Here is a 21,839-nt window from a genome sequence, read left to right as displayed (position 1 = left end):
GAGGGAGAATGTCAGGCAGCTTGTGTAAACAAACTGCCTGTCATTCTCTTCGCTGCAAAGACACTGATAAAACGGATCTGGTATGTAGATCCGTTGATCAGTGTCTTTACAGCTAGAGCCACAGCCAATCACAGTAGAAACCACGCCCCTAGGGACACACACAGCCCCTCCCTTCCAAATAAAGTTAACCCCTTCACTACCAGTGTATTTTTACAGTAACAGTGCATATATATAGCACTGATTACTGTAGAAATGTCACTGGTAACCCCAAAAGTGTCAAAAATGTCAGTCAAGGGTCCGATCTGTCCGCCGCAATGTCGCAGTACCGCAAAAAAAATCGCAGATCGCCGCCATTACGCGTTAAAAAAAAAAACAACAAAAATGACAAAAATCTTTCCCTTTGTTAGTAAACGCGATAACTTTTGCGCAAACCAATCAAAATACGCTTTTTGCGATTTTTTTTACCAAACATAGGTAGCATAAAATAAATTGGCCGAAAATTTTTAAAAATTTTGATTTTTACATTTTTTTTTGGGGGAATTTCATATAAAAAAATGTGAAAAATATTGCTATTTTTGCAAAATTGACGCTCTTTTTTTGTTTATAGCGCGTGATCAAAAAATCGCACAGGTGATCAAATACCACCAAAAGAAAGCTCTGTTTGTGGGAAAAAAAGGACGTCAAATTCGTTTAGGTACAGCGTCGCACGACCGCGCAATTGTGCGTTAAATTCACGCAGTGCCGAATCGCAAAATACCCCCTGGTCGGAATGGGGGTAAAATCTTCCGGGGCTTAAGTGGTTAAAGCAGGGGCCCTACAGAACAAAATAGTGGATGTTGCAAATTTTTTTTTTGTAACACAGTATTTGCGCACAGATTTTCCAAACACAATTTCTGCGAAAAAAATACATTTTTTTTAAATTTATTGCACAAATACACTATATAATTCCAAATTGTTTGGTAACATATAAAAGATGATCTTATGCTTAGTACATAGATACATAACATGACATGCTTTAAAAATTGCGCACGCCTGTGCAGCGGCAACAAACTACGCACATTTTTAAAAGCCTTTAAAAGTCTTTACACGTTACCCCTTTAGACTTACAGAGGAGGTCTACTGCAAGAATTACTGCCCTCGACCTTGCGTTCGTGGCGATACCTCACATGCATGCTGCAATTGCTGTTTACATATGACACTAGACCAACGCTTGCGTGTGCCTTTGCGTGCAAGCACAGAGGGACGGGGGGGGGCTTGATTTTTTTTTTTATTTTGCTTTTTTATGTTATTGTGACACCTTTCCTTTCATTTTTTTCTAAATAATTTTTATTGTTATCACAGTGAATTTAAATATCCCCTTTGATAGCAATCTGTTGTGACAGGTACTCTTTTTTTTTTAAATTGGGGTCTTTTAGACTCTAGATCTCTCCTCTGGCCTTAACGCATCTGACCACACCAAGATTGGTGTGATCAGATGCTTTCCCAATTTCCCAATGCCGCTGTTTGATTCTGCCGAAACAGAAGTCATGAAATGTTCATAGCTTCCGGTATCTTAGGTCATAGAGATGATTGGAGCCATTTTTGTCTCCAATCAGCTCTATGGTTAGATAATTGAACCACCGGCTGCACTCTCGGGTTAACAGGTGGGACAGGAGAGCCCGAGAAAAACCGCGGAAGGTGGCAGAGGGGGGGGGGGTGTCCCCTCCCACTGCTTGTAAAAGAAGTCTAGCGGCCAATTATCCGCTAGGATTGCTTTTACATGTAAGCCAACCTCTGGCTGTAAAAAACTATACCAAGAAGATGCCTAAATCTGCAGGCATCATTCTGGTATAACCACTCAAAGTCCAGCAATGTACCAGTGCATTGCTGGTCCTTTTTTGGCATATAGTGTAGGTTTTTTTTTTTTTTTTTCATGCAGCCTGTGGGCTGAACGAAAAAAAAGAGAACCTAACAGAAATCTCTGCAAGAAAATTGTGTAGTATACCCACCATTAGCCGCCCAAAACATCCAAACCCACTTTCTAATGATGGGTATACACGACAAAGTTCCATGTATATATAGAAATAAAACCAGCGCAAAACCCCTTAAAAATTGGTGAACCATAAACCAGATACTCAATATCAATCTTCACAGAAGTGCTAAATGTGCATAAATATATAAATATATAAATAAATATAAATAGTCTCAAGGACTTGACTAAAACAATGAAAGTGTATAATAATAAGAATAGTACAGCTAACTGAATAATCAATCAATAAAATTCTTCAAAATTGAAGGTAAAGTGACATATGCCAAAATGCAATAAGAAGTGATAAAGTGTTCAAGTGATCTATAAAGTGATCAGAAATAGCTGGGTGAGTATTTAAAGTGAGTGACCCGTGCTGAAAAGAAGAAATGTTGAAAAAATGTGCAGAAAAGAGCAATTGCACAAGTTCTATGGATAGAGAACTGATCAAAGGCTCCAACTGAAGCAATTAATGTAAAAAAGGAGACAAGAAAAAATCTTATAAAAAAAATTAATTAATTTTGCCCTATGAAAGGCAAACCACTGTTGCTCTTCAGAGTGTGGTGAATCAATAAACTTATCTAATGAAAATCACAGTGATATCCATACAAGTGAATGTGGATAAGAAAGACGTGGAAAAAAAATGTTGTAGATAAAAAAGAAGAAAAAAACAATGCCCTATGAAGGGCAAACCACTATCGGCTCTTCAAAATGTGAGAAACAAATGAAAATTGGCATCCCAAAAAAATGTGAAAAGTGACAAATATCACAAAGAGAGAAATCAAGTCCAATTAATGCTATATATAGACTAAAAAATCAAGTTCGTATCAAGTGAAGATCAAAAACGATATCCGGTGATCCCAGTGCGAATTTTAGTGAGCTAGGGTTCCACAAAGTAGGTGTAATGGCTGCTCACCTCCATTAACACTCATATGAGCGTTTCAGGTATCTCATGTCAACCTGTAGACCTTTAAGGGGATGTTTCCTAGGAAAGGATCTTCAAGGTATGGATCTGATATGTAGATCAGGGTCCAGATCTTCTATGTTGGTCTCAGGTAAAGATGCTTGCTATAGAACTATTTTTTGGACACTCGTTTACCAGGGAACAAGATGGAGAGAGGATCTCATGGTGCAGTATGTTCAACAAGTCGTTTTTACCGCCTGTATTGCTTATGCAGCAGGACTTGCTTAATAAACGACTTGTTGAACATACTGCACCATGAGATCCTCTCTCCATCTTGTTCCCTGGTAAACGAGTGTCCAAAAAATAGTTCTATAGCAAGCATCTTGCCCAAAACATTTCCTGCAGCACCACCACCAATCTTTAGCGGACCTAAAAGTGTGGATTATCGAATCCATACCGAAAAATCTTCCTCCAGCAGAAAGGTTTAAACGCCTATGTGCTCGAGAATCCTATTGGATATATCGCCTGGACTCCCTGACACCGGGGGGGCTTAAACGAAGAAATTGAGGTGAACCCACTACTTTAAAACTACTACCGATTATCCTAAATATAGCAATACTTCATATCCTACATTATTTCTCCAGAATACTTCATATTCTTCTTTTTCCTCTACCTCTAAATACTACCACCCTCATCTCAATTAACTATGAGAAGCCCCTCTCCATAATGGACTTATCTCATTCCTATCTTTACGTGCCTATACATAAAGAGTATATATACATTATCTCTTATTTTTTCAAGGTTAAATATTATCAATTTTTTCATAATTTATTTCTTTATTATTTTTTTCTTTACCTCTAATTTTATTTTTATTTTTATTATTTCTATTTTTATTTTCATTTTTATTATTGTTTTTTTATTTAATTTTTATTTTTTAATTTATTTATTATTTTTTTTATTTATTTCAAACTTTTTATTTTTTATTTTTTTACAACTGATTGTATACACCGCATCTCCACAGCAACAGGCCCCCACCCCGGAGACTCTCTGTCATATGAATTCCTGCTTTGGCCAGATTACTCATTGTATATACCGCATCTCCACAGCAACAGGCCCCAACCCCCCGGAGATTTTCTGTCATGTGACTTCCTGTTCTGACCTGATGACTCATTGTATATATCGCATCTCCACAGCAACAAGTCCCCGTCCCCTGAGTCCCTCAGCTATAAAACTCCCAGTCTTACACACAAATCAGCATCGCCTAAGGAAGGAGCATGCATGCTCCGAACGCGAGCACCCCCCTGCCACTATTGGATGTAAGCCTGGATACTGAACGCTGCCAGAAACACAGGAAGTGTCGGACTCCACCGGCACAGCCAGGACCACGGCCGCCACAGTGTACTTCCCTAACATCCCTGCAGTGTTGCAGATGAACCATCACCATTTGCTGATCAACTATTTCCTCTGTGTGAGTTACTACCTTGTTTTTATGTAATAAATAACCTTTTAATCTACACTGAGGTGGCGCTGCTTTTCTTCTCCTACCCCTTTTTGTCTGTTGCAGAATCCCTCTAGCTCTGTATGAAGTCTGCAGCCACCTCCACCATCCATCTTCACTAACCCCAGGGATTGAACTATCCTGCATACCTCCTAAAAAGACTACAGCCACAGTTTAAACTTTTTTCATAAGATCGAATGTACTTGACTCTTTCACTGGCGCAGGTCGAACGTTGTTTATATGTACCTGTCTTGCTTTTTTTTTTTTCATGCAGCCTGTGGGCTGAACGAAAAAAAAGAGAACCTAACAGAAATCTCTGAAAGAAAATTGTGTAGTATACCCACCATTAGCCGCCCAAAACATCCAAACCCACTTTCTAATGATGGGTATACATGACAAAATTCCATGTATACATAATGGTTTTTTAACTGCGGTGGTGAAATCACCTCCTACAGCACTGCCATCAGATATTTCCATGTATGCAGAGCGCAGACGCTGTTTGTGTCAGAATATGTAAATCAGTGTGGCAGCCGATGAGTGTACCTGCAAGGCAAACTGGGTAACAATAAAATGAAAAACAATAACAAAGAACAGTAAAAGTACAGTAGGAAGAGTAGAAGAACAGAAAAATAACTCAAACAACAACTATTTGTTGCTTTTTTATTTTAGATTTTTTTTGTAATTCTATTTGTAACTTTTTGTAATTTTTTTTGTATTTTTTTTTTTTACACTTTTTTTTTTCAACTGCAACTTTCCAGGTTAGGGTCTCTCAAAATGTTGATAGCCATCGAACATCTTTCGAGACCCTGTGTTAGTGTGCCCTACACTGTGTTGTGCTGTACCCTATGCTATTACTCCACTAGTGTGTGGTAGCATTGGAAACAGTCCCCGATGCAGAGACCAGGTTGGTCAGGACAGAAGGGACAATAAAAACGGGTGTCACACCTAAATCCGCGCCTGCTACAGACACGGCATCTTCTTTGGGGGTTTCTTTGGGTAGGGGTATGCGGGAGGACATGTGGAAAATGCCTCTCATGCAGCCGGCTCACTGTATCTATTAGAGGAAGTGGGGCAGGAGCACCTCCTGGATACAGGTAGGCTCCAATGATCTCTTCCTGGAATTCTAGGAAGGATCCAGCTCGTCCTGATTATTTGTATAGCACAAAGGCGTTCAGCATAGCCAATTGGAATAAATAAACAGACACTTTTTTGTACCAGCGTCTGGCTTTACGGGCAACTAAGTACGGTGCCAAAAGCTGGTCATTGAGGTCCACCCCTCCCATATTAAGATTATATTCGTGGACACAGAGGGGTTTCTCCAAAATGCCAGTTGCCGTAGGAATTTGGACAGTCGTGTCTGTATGAAGGGAGGACAGAACGAAAACATTCCGTGTATCCCTCCACTTCTCTGCAAGCAATTTGTCCATTTTCAAGCAGGCTCTCTCCCCCCGACTAAGACGGGAATTTACAAGCCATTGGGGGAAGCCCCCGGCGATTAGGTCGCATGGTGCCACATGCGCCAATTTGTAATTCAAGCAAGTGACTAAAAAGTGGCATGCTTGTATAAAAATTGTCCACGTACAAATGGTACCCCTTTTCGAATAAGGGTGACACCAAGTCCCAAACTATCTTGCCGCTGCTCCCTATGTAGTCTGGGCAGTTGGGGGGCTCCACAGTGCTATCTTTTCCCTCGTAAACCCGGAAACGAACTGTATAGCCTGTGGCCCTGTCACAAAGCTTATACAGCTTGACCCCGTATTTGGCACGCTTGCTGGGGAGATACTGCTTCATAGCAAGGCGGTCAGTAAACTTAATCAGGGACTCATCAACGCAGACAACTTGTTGGTGGGTAAACAAGGCTGCAAATCGCTGATTGAATTGGTTTACGAGGTGCCGAATTTTGTGGAGCCAGTCATATTCAGTGTCTCCCCAAGGATGACAGATTTCATTGTCGTTGAAGTGCATGAACCTCAGAATTTGCTTGTATCTCGCCCTGGACATGGAAGCAGAGTACACGTGCATATGGTGAATTGGGTTAGTGGACCAATATAACCGCAACTCACTCCTTTTGGTTATGCCCATGTTAGGGGAAAGGCCCAGAAAGGTTTTAAACTCGGAAACCATTATAGGTTTCTGGCCGAATTGTCTGGCAAGGGACGAATTTGGGTTGGCGGCGATGTATTGACCAGCGTATAAATTGCTTTGGTCCACAATAGATCTGAAAAGATCTTCCGTGAAAAACAGCTCCTAAAAATTCAGGGGAGTAAAATTGGCTTTTTCCACATGGATTCCACGTTGGGCAGTGAATGGGGGAAGTACAGGCGCTGTAGTATCAGTGGGCTGCCAATTAGGATATGCCAACGCATCAGGGAGGGCACTATGGGCTCTACGGGCCTGTCTTAGAATATGCGGTGACTGCGGGCCACTACTTGTGCTAGCCACCGCACCAGCTTCAACTGCACTTATGGGACTCGCCACGTCACCAAATGATATTGCAGTGCTGGTTGTTCTAGGTCCAGGGTGTACTAGGCCGCTGGTGCTTGCTAGTTCACCAGAAGCGTGAGCGGCACTAGTACCGACACTCCATACGAGCACCCTGCAATTTTTGCACCTCAGCAACTCCAGAATGGGGTCAGGTATGCCTGATCTTAACAGGGACCCATCCATCGTCTGAGCTATCTTTCAGGGAGCCACTGTTCTCTAAAGGTTCATATACTGACCCTGATTCTGCCAGTGAGGCTCCCCCCATCGCTCTCATCTGACATGGTCAGTATTCTATAGGCCTCTGCACTACTGTACCCCCATTTGGACATTTTAGCAACTAAATTTACAGGTAAAGTAGTGTGACTCACAGGTAAAAAAGCACCTGGTTGTCAAGGACTATTTCAACCGCTACCAAAAACTGCTAATGCTAGCAGGGATCAGGCCTGACTCTGCTAACACAGGGGTTTTGTGTGTTTTGTGTTTTTTGGAGGTGACAGTAATCTATTGATTACTGCACTTGCCTGGGTGGGGTGGGGTGGGCTGGGCTGGGCGGAGGGGTTTAACGCAGGTGCTGGCAGGAATCAGTGCTGATCATGCAAACACCACATTTTGGGAACACTAAACTATTGGGAACGCTAGTATAGTTCTGATCAGACCATATATTGATCTGTTAAAACACTATACTAGTAATGAAGGTGTATGTGTGTGTATGTGGTAATTAAGGGGTTAACTAATATTTCTAACTATGCGCCGGGGATCTGCACTGTCCTAGACTGACGCTAATGCTAACTAATGTCACCTGTGACACTAATAATAGTGATCAGAAAAAAAACTGTACACTATAAAAGTGACACTGTGACAGGGCAATGAAGGGGTTAACTGGGGGGATCAGGGGGTTAAATCTTTATTGGGGGGGGGTGGCAGGTATCCTAAGCCTAAAATAATGGTCACAAGTCACACTAATACTGAAATATAGGCAAATGCTATTTCCTGACAGACTCCATGGCAGCATACGTATCGGGTTTAGTCCCGCCTCCAAACCTACCCTATAGGACATCCACTCCCATAAATATTAGCACCTGTTCATTGAGTGTCTCCAATAAGCCCCAGCTGCTGCGGGGTATGGAGTGGGGCTAGAACTTCTATATGCAGCCTTGGCCAGTGAACCCAGCTGCCGCGGGTGGCCTGTCCCCATATGAAAGTCCGGTGTGTACATATCCATCCATCCCTGGTGGCTAATCAATCCCTGGTGGCTAGTGGTCCGCAGTGAGTACTGTGTTTACTTTCTCCATGGCAGCCAATTTGTTTATTTCAGGGCAGTGTTTTTTTTCATGTTACCTGGTTTCTCCTGCTCTCCCTGGTGGCTAGTGGTCCAGGGCCAGTCAGCATTCACTTCCTGACCGGCCGCCGGTTTTTTGGCCTACTGCGCATGCGCGAGCGCCTCGGAACGAGGCTTGGTTTCCGTGCATGCGCAGTAGTGGCTCGGCGCATGCGCAGTAGCTATTTGCGGCGCCGCTGGATGACATCAGCGGGCGTCATATTTAAAAACCCTCCAAATGTCAGCAGAGTGCGTTTATACACATTCTGCTGCAGGAGGATAGTTTTTTGCTGCTGCTGTATTCGGATCTTTTGCTGCTGCTGCTCTGCATTCAAGACTCTCTGTTCTCGGTGAGTACACTGACCCCAGGGTTATGGGAATCCCCCCTCCCTCTTCCTTCTCTGATCCCGTTGTCCGGCTCATCCCTGCAGGTCAGCACCAGAATGGAAACTTCTCCGACCTCCTGTGGTCAGCCCGCGCTTAACAGGTACTCCAGGGCTTTGGGGGTCTGGGGTTTCTTAAGGGGGGGATTGGAGCATTATTTATGTTCCTGGCTCCCTGTCTGTGTCCGCTTTGTTTCTTTTTGTTTTACAGCCCTTCCTGGTCGGAATGCTCGACACTCCTCACACAGGAATGAGCATCGGTCAAGTTCGCATCACCGGCATTCTTCTTCAAAATCAGCTCTAAGGTCCCCGTCAGGCTCCCAGCATCATAAGAAGGCGTCTGCATCAGCCGGCCCCTCACGACACCCAGACAGAGTGGGTTGTTGGGGTTGTGGCGCCCGTGTCCCTGAAGGCAAGTCCATGTGTGACAAATGCTTCTCCTAGGCTGCGGGAGAGAGGGACAGCTCTGACCAACATTTGGAAGCCCTTGTGAAGAGAGTCGTCAAAGACTCCTTAGCTGAATTGGGTGTCAGTCAGACCCAAGGCTCTGAAGTTTTTCCTCCAAGTTCTCCTCCTGCGAGAGTACAGCCTCAGGAAGATTTTGAATCCTCTCATCCCAGTCACCCGTCAGCTTTCCTCTCGGACAGTGACTCTGAGGTAGAGGATCCTTGTTTGGGCTTTGAGTTCCCCTCGTGCCTTCCCTCGTTAAGGCGGTCATAGAGACCTTAAATTGGGAAGACCCACTGTCTCTCCTCCTAAGCAGAAAAAGTTCTTTAAACAACTTAGCAAGGAGCGTCTTAACTTCCCTTTTCTGGATGAGTTGGGGGAGATTATTTCAGACGAATGGAGTAAGGTGGAGAGGAAGAACTCCATGCTCTCCAAGATGTCCAGGTTGTACCCTTTCAAGGAAGAGGATGTGAAAAACCTAGAATCTCCTCCCTTGGTGGACGCAGCGGTAATGAGGCTGGTCAAACATGTGACCCTTCTGCTAGAAGACACGGTCTCTTTCAAAGATCCTCTAGACAGAAGGATGGATTTGAATTTGAAGAGGATCTATTTAATGGCAGGTATGGCCTGTAAACTGGCCTCAGCCTTAGCAGCCTTGTCCAAGTCTATGGAGCTGTGGGCTGATTCTGTGGATGAATCCTTTAGAAGCGTGTCGGAGGAGGTGGACAGAAGTTCCCCTATTCAGGAACTAAGGATGGCCTCGTCTTTTCTGGGGGAGGCTTCTATAGATCTGATCCGTCTGTTGGCTAGGGTTATGTTGTCCTCAGTGACAGCAAAGCGGGTTTTTGGCTCCACCCCTGGGTCACAGACCCAGCATCCAAGCAGGTCTGGTGTCAGATTCCCTTTGAGGGCTACTCCCTCTTTGGGAATAAGCTGGACGAGGCCATAACCCGAGCTACAGGCGGTAAGTCTGGTTTTCTTCCCCAGGATCGACGCCTTCTTAACACGAAGAAGGGGCAACCGAACAGGAAATATGTCCCAGATCGCACCAGAGATGCACGCACCTACAGGCCTGGGAGAGAGTTCGACCGCAATTGGAGGTCAAGACAATCCTCCTCTAGGAAGACTTCAAAGAATGTCCAGTCTGGTAACCGTGAACCTACGAAGTCCTTTTGAGATTGGGCCCGCTCAGGCATGTTGGGTGGGGACTCGGTTGCTACACTTCCGGCATGTCTGGGCGGCCTCAATCTGGGACCCCTGGACTGTCAGGACAGTCTCATCCAGACACAAGTGGGTCTTCGACGAAACACCCAGGTCAAGATTCCTGCCTACAGCTCTACCATCTTCAGGAGAGAAACGCCAGGTACTGCTTTCCTACATAGAGTCTCTAGTGTCTCAAGGGGCTGTCATTTGCGTGCCAGAGCCCGAGCGAGTCCAGGGAATTTACTCCCCTCTTTTTTCTGGTCCAGAAGAAAAACGGCTCATGGAGACCAGTTATTGACCTGACTTTTCTAAACCGGTTCATCAAGAAGGAAAGGTTCAAGATGGAGACACTTCTTTCAATCCAACAAGCGGTCCAGCTAACCGACTGGATAGTATCCATAGATTTAAAGGACACCTATTTTCATGTCCCTGTTGCAGAGGAGTTTCAGAGGTATCTCCGGTTTGCCATAGGTCACTCGCACCTCCAGTTTACTTGTCTCCCCTTCGGGCTTTCCACATCTCCACTGACCTTTTCAAAAGTCTTGTTGGCTGTGGTAGCTCTGCTGAGGACAAGAGGCATTCGGCTCCATCATTATCTGGACGACCTCCTCCTTCTGTCTCAAGACAAGAATCAATTGCTGTAACATCTAGATCATGTTGTTTCTACCCTCCAGACATTCGGATGGCTGCTGAATGTACAGAAAAGCCATTTAATTCCGACCCAGTCCCTCGTCTATCTCGGGGCCTTGTTCGATACAGCAAGAGCAACACTGTCTCTTCCAGAAGAGAAAGTTGCAGTGGTCCGGGACAGAATTCTTCACACCCTCTCAACCACTTATCTTCAAGCTTGTCAGTGCTTGAAGATTATTGGGACCATGGTCGCAGTGGTTCCCATGGTGAAATGGGCATTATAGAGATTGAGACCTTTCCAGAAAGGATTCCTGCAGCAGTGGGACACATGACATCTAGATCAGCCCATATTCCTGACTCCGGCCATGAGAGCGAGTCTTCCGTGGTGGCTGCATTGAGAACATCTGCTGAACTGACATTCTCTTGTGCCAACCTCGTGGGTGGTTGTGACCTCAGATGCCAGCAGCAAAGGATGGGGTGCTCACTGCCTCACGGAGGTGGCCCAGGGCAGGTGGAACTTCTCCTCTCGGGGGATGGTGTCCAATGTTCTGGAGCTACGGGCAGCATTTCAAGCCCTGCTAGCGTTCCACCACTTGACAAGGGGACTGAAATTGGAATATGTTAATGGCAAGCTTGTAGATCTATATAAGCGTAAAACAGAAGGCATTAATAGTAACTGTGCTTCTAATACAGAGTCTGCTTAAAAGACAAAAAAGGAATAAAAACTGTAACGTGTAGCAAGGAACACGTGAATGTTTGTGTGCAAGAAACAAGATTATTTAAAAACAGATTGCAGAATCTGGAAGGCTAGAATCCAAAAACAAACTAAACTGCAAATGGCCAAAAGTGTAAAGGAAGAAATTGATTTTGCTTCAAATATTAAATATGTTTTTCAACCTAAAAGTTGCACCTCATCTTTGCAGGCATGGTGTGTTGATTCAGGAGATACGAGTCACGTGACAAATGATAGAAATTTCTTTATTCAACTTGACCAGAGTAAAACAGAAATAATCACCACAGCTAATGGGCAAATATTGAAATCAGAAGGAATAGGAGATGGTTTTCTTTACTGTCCTCTTTCCCAGAATGTCACCAGAAAGATACCTTTTAAAAAAGTCCTCTATGTCCCTGCTCTTCAATCTAATTATTTGTCAGTGAAGAAGCTCACTAAACAAGGCAATGTAGCGACCTTCTAAGATGACAGTTGTGCCATCACAAAAGGAGATATCTTACTTGCAAAGGCTAAAATTACAGATAAAGAACTATATCACCGGAACTGCAGTGAGGTGGTTAATACTGCCAAGGAGGATAAGCATTCAAACTTCATTCACATATGGCACAGACGGCTTGGGCACAGAAGTCCTGACATAATAAAGAAATTAACTGAGAATGAATATGCAAGTGGAATAAAAACCAGTCCATGTTACATAGTTACATAGTTACATAGTAGGTGAGGTTGAATAAAGACTATAGTCCATCCAGTTCAACCTGTGTAGGTGTGTGTGGCTGTAATCATCTCGCATACCCCTGAATGTTCTGATCCTTGAGATGTACGTCTAGTAGTCTTTTGAAAGCCACCATACTACCTGCAGAAACCACCTCTTGTGGTAGAGAATTCCACAATCTTGTAGCCCTAACAGTAAAGAACCCCCCACGTTGCCTGAGGTTAAAACGCTTCTCCTCTAATCGCATTGTATGCCCCCGAGTCCTCATGCAATCCCTTCGACTGAACAGCTTTTTTTCTAAGCTTAGATCCCCATTGAGATATTTAAAAATTGCTATCATGTCCCCCCTCAGGCGTCTCTTCTCCAGGGAGAATAAATCAAGCGATTGCAGATGCTCCTCATAATCAAGGTCCTCCAATCCCCTAATTAGTTTAGTTGCCCTTCTCTGGACCCTCTCCAGCTCCAACACATCCCTTCTAAGGACTGGTGACCAGAACTGGACAGAATACTCCAGATGAGGTCGGACCAGAGTTTTATAAAGTGGAAGGATTATAGTCTTATCTCTGGAATACATCCCTTTCTTTATCCATGCTAATATTCTGCTAGCCTTGGCAGCTGCCGCTTGACATGTGATCAAAAATGAAATTCACCAGCTGTATAAAAGAAAAAATGACAATAAAAGCCTTTCCAAAGCAAAGTGACAGCAAAGCTAAGAAACCTCTGGACTTATTTCATTCAGATCTTTGAGGTCCAAAGGAAACATTGACCCCAGGAAAGAAGAGGTATTTTCTCACTTTTGTAGATGATTACTCTGGGTATACTACACTATATCTGTTACACAATAAAAGTGAAATATCAGAGAAACTTGAAAATTATTTGGCCCAAGTAGGCAGCAAAATGTAAAAAAAAAAAGTGTATTGCACACAGAAAATGGAACTGAATATACAGGTGATAACACACAGGCAATTCTCAGAAAGCATGGCATAATATTTAAAACGACTGTACCATGCAACCCAGAGCACAATGGGGTTGCAGAAAGAATGAACTGTACTCTATGTGAGAGTAGAAGAACCATGCTGCAATTAGGCAATTATGACCGCATGCTATCTCTAAAATCGACTACCAGGAAAATCAACTGGGAGAACTTCATTTAAACTGTGAAAAGAAAAAACCCCGAATTGAATCATCTAAATATTTTCGGAAGCAAAGCCTATGTGCACATTCCAAAAGAAAAACGTACAAAATGGGATGCTTGCGCAAAGAATGGTATACTTATGGGCTACAGTGAATCTCAAAAGGGATACAGAATTCTTTTTTTTTTTTTCTTTTTAAATCCAAACTCTTTTAATGGCATTAAAAGTTAGTCACAAAAATATATTAACATCACATATCAGCTTGTACAGGATAATCAGACAAACACAGATACAAAGGAAAAGAGAGAGAAAAGAGAGAAATATATGCAATATATCAATAGCTGTAAATCAAGAGCTAAAACTCCAGAAGAATCCTCTGGACTGCAGAATGAAATCAACAGACAATCTGAACATAAATGCCAAGGATACAGGTAATACATGTTCCGGACATTTTATAGATAGGCAACTCCTATCCTCATATTGATTAGTGGTTCCAAATTAATAACTACTGCAGTAGGGAACAGACACAAAAAGATACACTCCGCATATTTCCAAAATAACTTTTCTGTTTCTATTTTATGCAATTGAAGGCTTTTACACATGATTACATAGGTATCACATTATTATTACAATTGTACTTTTATGCTAACAAGGGGTGTTACATAGGCAGGCTAATTCTAATCAGGACTCAAAAGAATGCAAACATTTAATGAAAACATTATTAGTGCTGTGTGCACAATGAGGGCAGTGTGCAATACATACAAAATAAAATACATTAATATACAGGTTGCACAAATTTCCTTTACAATCTCCTCTTTTTTGATCAATGTTTTGATCACTAACCATACCTGCTATAGCTTTTGACCTGGAACCTCCACACGCTTTGGAGGTAGTCCCGGCTGAAGAGGCAAACTCCATTGTGAAGAATAATAGCTGAGAGCAGCTTTTTCATTACAAAATTACTTTTCATTCTAAAAAATTATTGATAAAAAATATTTACAGAGTAAATGGCTGTACACTCCTGTGGCCAGAATGGCCTTTTAGCTTAACTGTGGACTTATAAACATAGGAAAACACAGATAATTCTACATAAAATGGAAGACAGCGGTGAAGACATATACTCCAAATGGTGTATATCCCTCGAGCCTATGGATGTCCTATTGGAGGGAGGGGGGGGAAGTGTATGAACAATAATGGGGGAGGGGGTAGTGATAGCAGCTACTATAGGATAAGTAGTAAATGAAAAAGGAAAACCCCAAAGTAATTGGGATTTATTATAGCGCTTGCTAGTACTAGCCAGGGATGGACAATTGCTTGTCAATAACCTGGGTAGAGATATTGGACAAAATAAAGTGGTAAAATTATAAATGAATGAGCTCAATGTATAAACAGGTATGTGCGTGTAACATGTGACTAGATAATAATAAATCACAATATTAATCACAATATAAAAATTGCAATGTGAAAATTAATAAATATGTCACAATAAAATTATGTCACAATAAAAATCATATATGTGCCATGAAGTGCAAAATAGTGCCAAAAAAGTCCAAATAAAAAGTTCATAAGTGCATGAATAAAAACTTCAGTGCCAGGTTAGGGAAAGTGCAGGTGCTTTGTGCTGGGTCCTCCAGTAGTCCAACTGCTGGTACTTGTGGTATTGGCCTTGTGGAATAATGGGGGGTATGCACTCACCAGAAGTTGTGGGTCTTAAATACTGTACGGTAGAAATACCTTTAGAGCCTTATGGCCTCCTAGGCCGGGAAGGTGACTGCTGGGCTTTGTAGTCCCCTACGATCCGGGGTCCCTATCCTGCAGAACTCATGTTAAGAGAGTAGTTTGTTGGGAGACGTTCATCCAGAGAGTTGGTGGAAAAGGACCATGAGGATCCAGATTATCCAGGAGAGGGACCCCGGATCATAGGGGACTACAAAGCCCAGCAGTCACCTTCCTGACCTAGGAGGCCATAAGGTTCTAAAGGTCTTTCTACCGTACGGTATTTAAGACCCACAACTTCTGGTGAGTGCATACCCCCCATTATTCCACAAGGCCAATACCACAAATACCAGCAGTTGGACTACTAGAGGACCCAGCACAAAGCACCTGCACTTTCCCTAACCTGGCACTGAAGTTTTTATTCATGCACCAAAGTCACTTATGAACTTTTTAGGCACTATTTTGCACTTTATGGCACATATGTGATTTTTATTGTGACATCATTTTATTGTGACGTATTTATTAATTTTCACATTGCAATTTTTATATTGTGATTAATATTATGATTTATTATTATCTATTCACATGTTACACGCACATACAGTGCCTTGCAAAAGTATTCGGCCCCCTTGAACTTTTCAACCTTTTGCCACATTTCAGGCTTCAAACATAAAGATATAAAACTGTAATTTTTTGTGAAGAATCAACAACAAGTGGGACATGAAGTGAAACGAAATTTATTGGATATTTCAAGCTTTTTTAACAAATAAAAAACTGAAAATTGGGCGTGCAAAATTATTCAGCCCCCTTACTTTCAGTGCAGCAAACTCTCTCCAGAAGTTCAGTGAGGATCTCTGAATGATCCAATGTTGACCTAAATGACTAATGATGATAAATAGAATCCACCTGTGTGTAATCAAGTCTCCGTATAAATGCACCTGCACTGTGATAGTCTCAGAGGTCCGTTTAAAGCGCAGAGAGCATCATGAAGAACAAGGAACACACCAGGCAGGTCCGAGATACTGTTGTGGAGAAGTTTAAAGCCGGATTTGGATACAAAAAGATTTCCCAAGCTTTAAACATCCCAAGGAGCACTGTGCAAGCGATAATATTGAAATGGAAGGAGTATCAGACCACTGCAAATCTACGAAGACCTGGCTGTCCCTCTAAACTTTCAGCTCATACAAGGAGAAGACTGATCAGAGATGCAGCCAAGAGGCCCATGATCACTCTGGATGAACTGCAGAGATCTACAGCTGAGGTGGGAGACTCTGTCCATAGGACAACAATCAGTCGTATACTGCACAAATCTGGCCTTTATGGAAGAGTGGTAAGACGAAAGCCATTTCTTAAAGATATCCATAAAAAGTGTTGTTTAAATTTTGCCACAAGCCACCTGGGAGACACACCAAACATGTGGAAGAAGGTGCTCTGGTCAGATGAAACCAAAATCAAATTTTTTGGCAACAATGCAAAACGTTATGTTTGGCGTAAAAGCAACACAGCTCAACACCCTGAACACACCATCCCCACTGTCAAACATGGTGGTGGCAGCATCATGGTTTGGGCCTGCTTTTCTTCAGCAGGGACAGGGAAGATGGTTAAAATTGATGGGAAGATGGATGGAGCCAAATACAGGACCATTCTGGAAGAAAACCTGATGGAGTCTGCAAAAGACCTGAGACTGGGACGGAGATTTGTCTTCCAACAAGACAATGATCCAAAACATAAAGCAAAATCTACAATGGAATGGTTCACAAATAAACATATCCAGGTGTTAGAATGGCCAAGTCAAAGTCCAGACCTGAATCCAATGGAGAATCTGTGGAAAGAACTGAAAACTGCTGTTCACAAACGCTCTCCATCCAACCTCACTGAGCTCGAGCTGTTTTGCAAGAAGGAATGGGCAAAAATGTCAGTCTCTCGATGTGCAAAACTGATAGAGACATACCCCAAGCAACTTACAGCTGTAATCGTAGCAAAAGGTGGCGCTACAAAGTATTAACTTAAAGGGGCTGAATAATTTTGCACGCCCAATTTTTCAGTTTTCTATTTGTTAAAAAAGTTTGAAATATCCAATAAATTTAGTTCCACTTCATAATTGTGTCCCACTTGTTGTTGATTCTTCACAAAAAATTACAGTTTTATATCTTAATGTTTGAAGCCTGAAATGTGGCAAAAGGTCAAAAAGTTCAAGGGGGCCGAATACTTTCACAAGGCACTGTACCTGTTTATACATTGAGTTCATTAATTTATCATTTTACCACTTTATTTTGCCCAATATCTCTACCCAGGTTATTGACAAGCAATTGTCCATCCCTGGCTAGTACTAGCAAGCGCTATAATAAATCCCAATTACTTTGGGGTTTTCCTTTTTTATAAAATGGAAGATGCATAGAAGGCAATATGACTTCAACATGACTGAACTACTTTTCAAATCACATTAAATATATATTTATATCCCTTTATAGCATTTGAATAAACAGTACCCCAAACTGTAATTCCAAGGGGAAAGTAAATCAAGCATAGAGATACTTTAATTTAGTCGTTTTTGCAGTGTCTGGTCTGGATCCAGGTGGCTTTTTCTTCAAGTTTTGTAAACTGTACAAGAAATAGTTGTGTCTCCAAACATTTCCTTGTATATAAATGTCTCTTAACAATCCACAAATCACCTGGCTTTAGATTTATGAGATTCTTTCCAAACTTTTAGGATCTGAAATTGAGGAAAAACCACATAAATGAGTTTGTCAAAATCTTAAAAGATCAGCAACATTGTCTGTGAGAGTGGAGGCCTTCAGCTGCTGAGAAAAATAGAAGCAAGTGAGCAACACACTCCCTAACCACATCTCATAGGGAGATAGTCCAATATCCCCTTACAGGCTTAATAAAATATATATGAAGACAGTCAGGCTAAATTTTTTTAGTTTCATACTCTACTTTTTCCACTACATTGTAGATAGTAAGGAGTGTAAAATAAAACCTCAAAACTTTTTGTAAGGACTCTCCCATAAAAATAGTTCCTCTGTTACTCTCTCTAGCTTCTGGGACTCTGTACGTACAAACTACATCTGATAACACCTTTTGCTGTGGCCTTTGCAATAGCATTAGCAACTGGCCAAACTTCTGGCCATCCAGAAAACATGTCCATACAGATAAAATGCATACTAATAAGATCCTAACTTAGGCATCAGGATATAACTTTTTGTAATCTCTGGAAGGATGTTCAGCTTTTGGTAACAGGTAAAACAAGAAACGGTTAATATAAAAACAACTGTGGTGAACCCTGCCACTATCCTACACTCATTTACTAAGATAGCCATAACTGTATTTGACTTATGACACTGTCCTTGTGTCAAGCTGGGGGGAAGGGAGTGGCTGGCAGACATAAAAGTTTACATTTTTCCAAAGTCTTGTTCATAAGAGCATGCCCCCTGTGGATCACTTGTTCTTCTTGTTCTGGGGTCCTTAAAGTTTAAATATTATTCCCAGCTCTACCGGACCAGAACTAGGGTGGAATCTGTGAGTTGCACAGACCCAGCAAGTGTCCAGGGCTGTAATGCAGCATCCTTAGTCGCCTGGTCTGCTTCCATGTGTGAGTTTTTATGTTAGTATGGCTACCTCAGCAAGAAGCTGGAAGGCTGAAGGCTGAAGACAGCTAATCCATTAATTTAGCATGTTTGATCGGTTTACCTGTTGAAGTAAAAGCAAACTTCTGGCCCTTCAAATGGAACCAAAAGCTTTCTAAATCTCAAATATCTATATAAATGTATACTCTTTTGATAACTCACAGGCATTGCTAAAGCATGGAGCTTCTTGAGCTGGGGAAGAAAGATCCAATGACTCTGAAAACAGAGCGCCCTTCTGGGTGATAATTGCATACTCAGTATGGGTATTGCTATCCTCTGTATAAAACCGGGATCAAATCTACATAGAAATCAAATATCTGGGTCTTCAGGGAGTGTGTTCTGCACTGGACTCACAGCAGCTGATTCCTACGTCATTAGTTTCAAACATGTAATTTTTCTTTGTTTCCAGCCTCCTCCAACACAGGCAATAAGGCGGCTGGATTTAAATGAACGCACTTTTCATTGCTAGATTTGCACAAAAACAACAATACAAATTAATATTTTGGAAACCTTTCATTAAACAAATGTTTAGTTTGGCTGTTTACAATATTTGCTGCACAAAATGTGGGACCATAAAAGTTAAATAATTGACCAAATTAATGTCTGTAATTTTGTCCAGTAGCACCTTGCTACTACTACTCTGATTTAGCTGGGTGAACCCTTCCTTATTGGGTCCAGCTTGCATGAGATATATTACAATGGCTTGTTTTTTCTATCACGTCGTTTGTGTAAAAACTCCAGTTACATGTTTCAAAAAGACAACCTTTTCCTTGGAATATTCTAATTTTTCATTGCTTGTGCTGTTGTTTGTTTTAAATATAATAACAAACCAAAAATTCGGTGCAAAGCACCTATCTCCTGCGCTAAGGGTGGTGTGATCCTCAATCCACCTTTGCCACAGTCATGCAGCTGCTGAGAACTTTCGTCCTGGCATCACTGGATAACTTCAGCCTTGCAGCCCCTTACAAGACCAGGGTAGTCTAAGACCACTAAAAAATGAAAAAACAAACACAAGGGCGCACCGGCCTAGTGCATTATCCTCTAAAAAGGTTTATTCAATAAAAGGTATAAAAATACTCACAAATTCGTTCTTGGTAAAAGCATATAAAATAGGTATGTTGTCATCAGCATCAAGAACAAAGGCTGAACCGTCCCCTGAAGCTGGAATGGCTTACGCGTTTTGAGGCTTAACCAAGGGCTCTGAGGAAGAGGCTAAGCCTCTTTATACCTTTTATTTGAATAAACCTTTTTAGAGGATAATGCACTAGGCTGTTGTTAGTTTTGACAAGGTAACACAAGTCCTTAGTTTCCATCTGACAATATAATATATTATATAACATAATAAATGATAATTATATTGTGCAGCAATGCGGCAGTTTACCACTGCTCTTACACGGAAAAGGAACACATCATTTCACAATCCACACATTCTGCTTTGGAATTCAAAAATAAATAAAACCAAAAAGTATCATCAGCCAGATCAAAAACTATAAAACAGCTTGGCTGCAGGTGGCATCTCTTCCAACAGGGTGTGTGGACTTGATGTGATGAGTCTGTAATATTTTAAATGTTATTTATTACTCTCACATCAAGGACTGCACAGCAAGTTATTATAAGACCTTTAGATTTCATCTTTTGTAGAAAATTCCAATGTATGCCATCCATCTTGGCTTTGTTCAGTATTATGGCAGCTGTATTATAATTATCAACCTCATCTTAATTGAAAATAACTACAGTTTAGTAAGTGGCCACGTGTCTTATTGTTTTCCCTGAGAAAGGGAATACAATAAGACACGTGGCCACTCACTAAAACTAGAGGAAAAAAGGTTTAACCTTAAAATACGTAAGGGGTTCTTTAGTGTCAGAGCACTAAGGATGTCGAATTCTCTTCCACAAGCAGTAGTATCAGCAGGGAGCAATGATAGTTTCAAAAAACGATTAGATGGGCACCCTAAAGACCACAACATACAGGGGTATACAATGTAGGTTAACAGCAAACACACACACATCATAGGTTGAACTGGATGGACTGATGTCTTTTTTCAACCTCACAAACTATGTAACTATGTAACTATCTTACGTTTTCCCAATAACCTGTATTTTATTTATAACCAAAGGTTGTCTAAATCAATTAAAATATATTTATATCATTAACCACTTAAGTCCCGGAGGATTTGGCTGCTCAAAGACCAGGGCCTATTTTGCGATTTGGCACTGCGTGACTTTAACGGAAAATTGCGCGGTCGTGCGATGCTGTACCCAAATGAAATTGACGTCCTTTTTTTCTCATAAACAGAGCTTTCTTTTGGTGGTATTTGATTACCTGTGCGATTTTTACTTTTTGCACTATAAACAAAAAATAGCGACAATTTTAAAAAAATAACAATATTTTTCAAATTTCTTATATGAAATTCCCCCAAAAAATGTAAAAATCAAAATGTTTTTAACATTTTAGGCCAATTTGTTTTATGCTGCATATTTTTGGTAAAAAAAATCGCAATAAGGGTATTTTGATTGGTTTGCGCAAAAGTTATTGCGTTTACTAAATACGGGAAAGATTTATGTCATTATTTTTGTTTTTTTTTAACTAGTAATGGCGGCGATCTGCGATTTTTTTTTTTGCGGGACTGCGACATTGTGGCGGACAGATCGGACCCTTGACTGACATTTTTGATACTTTTGGGGGTACCAGTGACATTACTACAGTGACATTACTACAGTTACTGTAAAAATTACACTGGCAGGGAAGGAGTTAACTTTATTGGTGATCAGTGGGTTAAATGTATCCCTAGGGGCGTGATTCTAACTGTGGGAGGGCATGGCTTGTGATGTAAGCACAGAGACATACGATCCTAGATGGCAGGATCGTATAGTCTCTGCAGTTACATCAGGGAGAATGACAGACGGCTGTGTTTACATCAGCGGTCTGCCTTTCTCCCTCTCCAGCGGGAGATCGCGAGTGGCCGGCGGACACCGGAGCCACCGGTCACTCGCGCGGGGATATCAGGGAATGAGTGGGGGCGGGTACGTCACTTTGCCCAGGAGGG

This window comes from Pelophylax lessonae (assembly GCF_965119305.1).
Source record: "Pelophylax lessonae genome assembly, chromosome: 4".
NCBI lineage: Eukaryota > Metazoa > Chordata > Amphibia > Anura > Ranidae > Pelophylax > Pelophylax lessonae.
The sequence above is the reverse complement of the archived record's forward strand: the minus strand, read 5'-3'. Positions refer to the sequence as shown.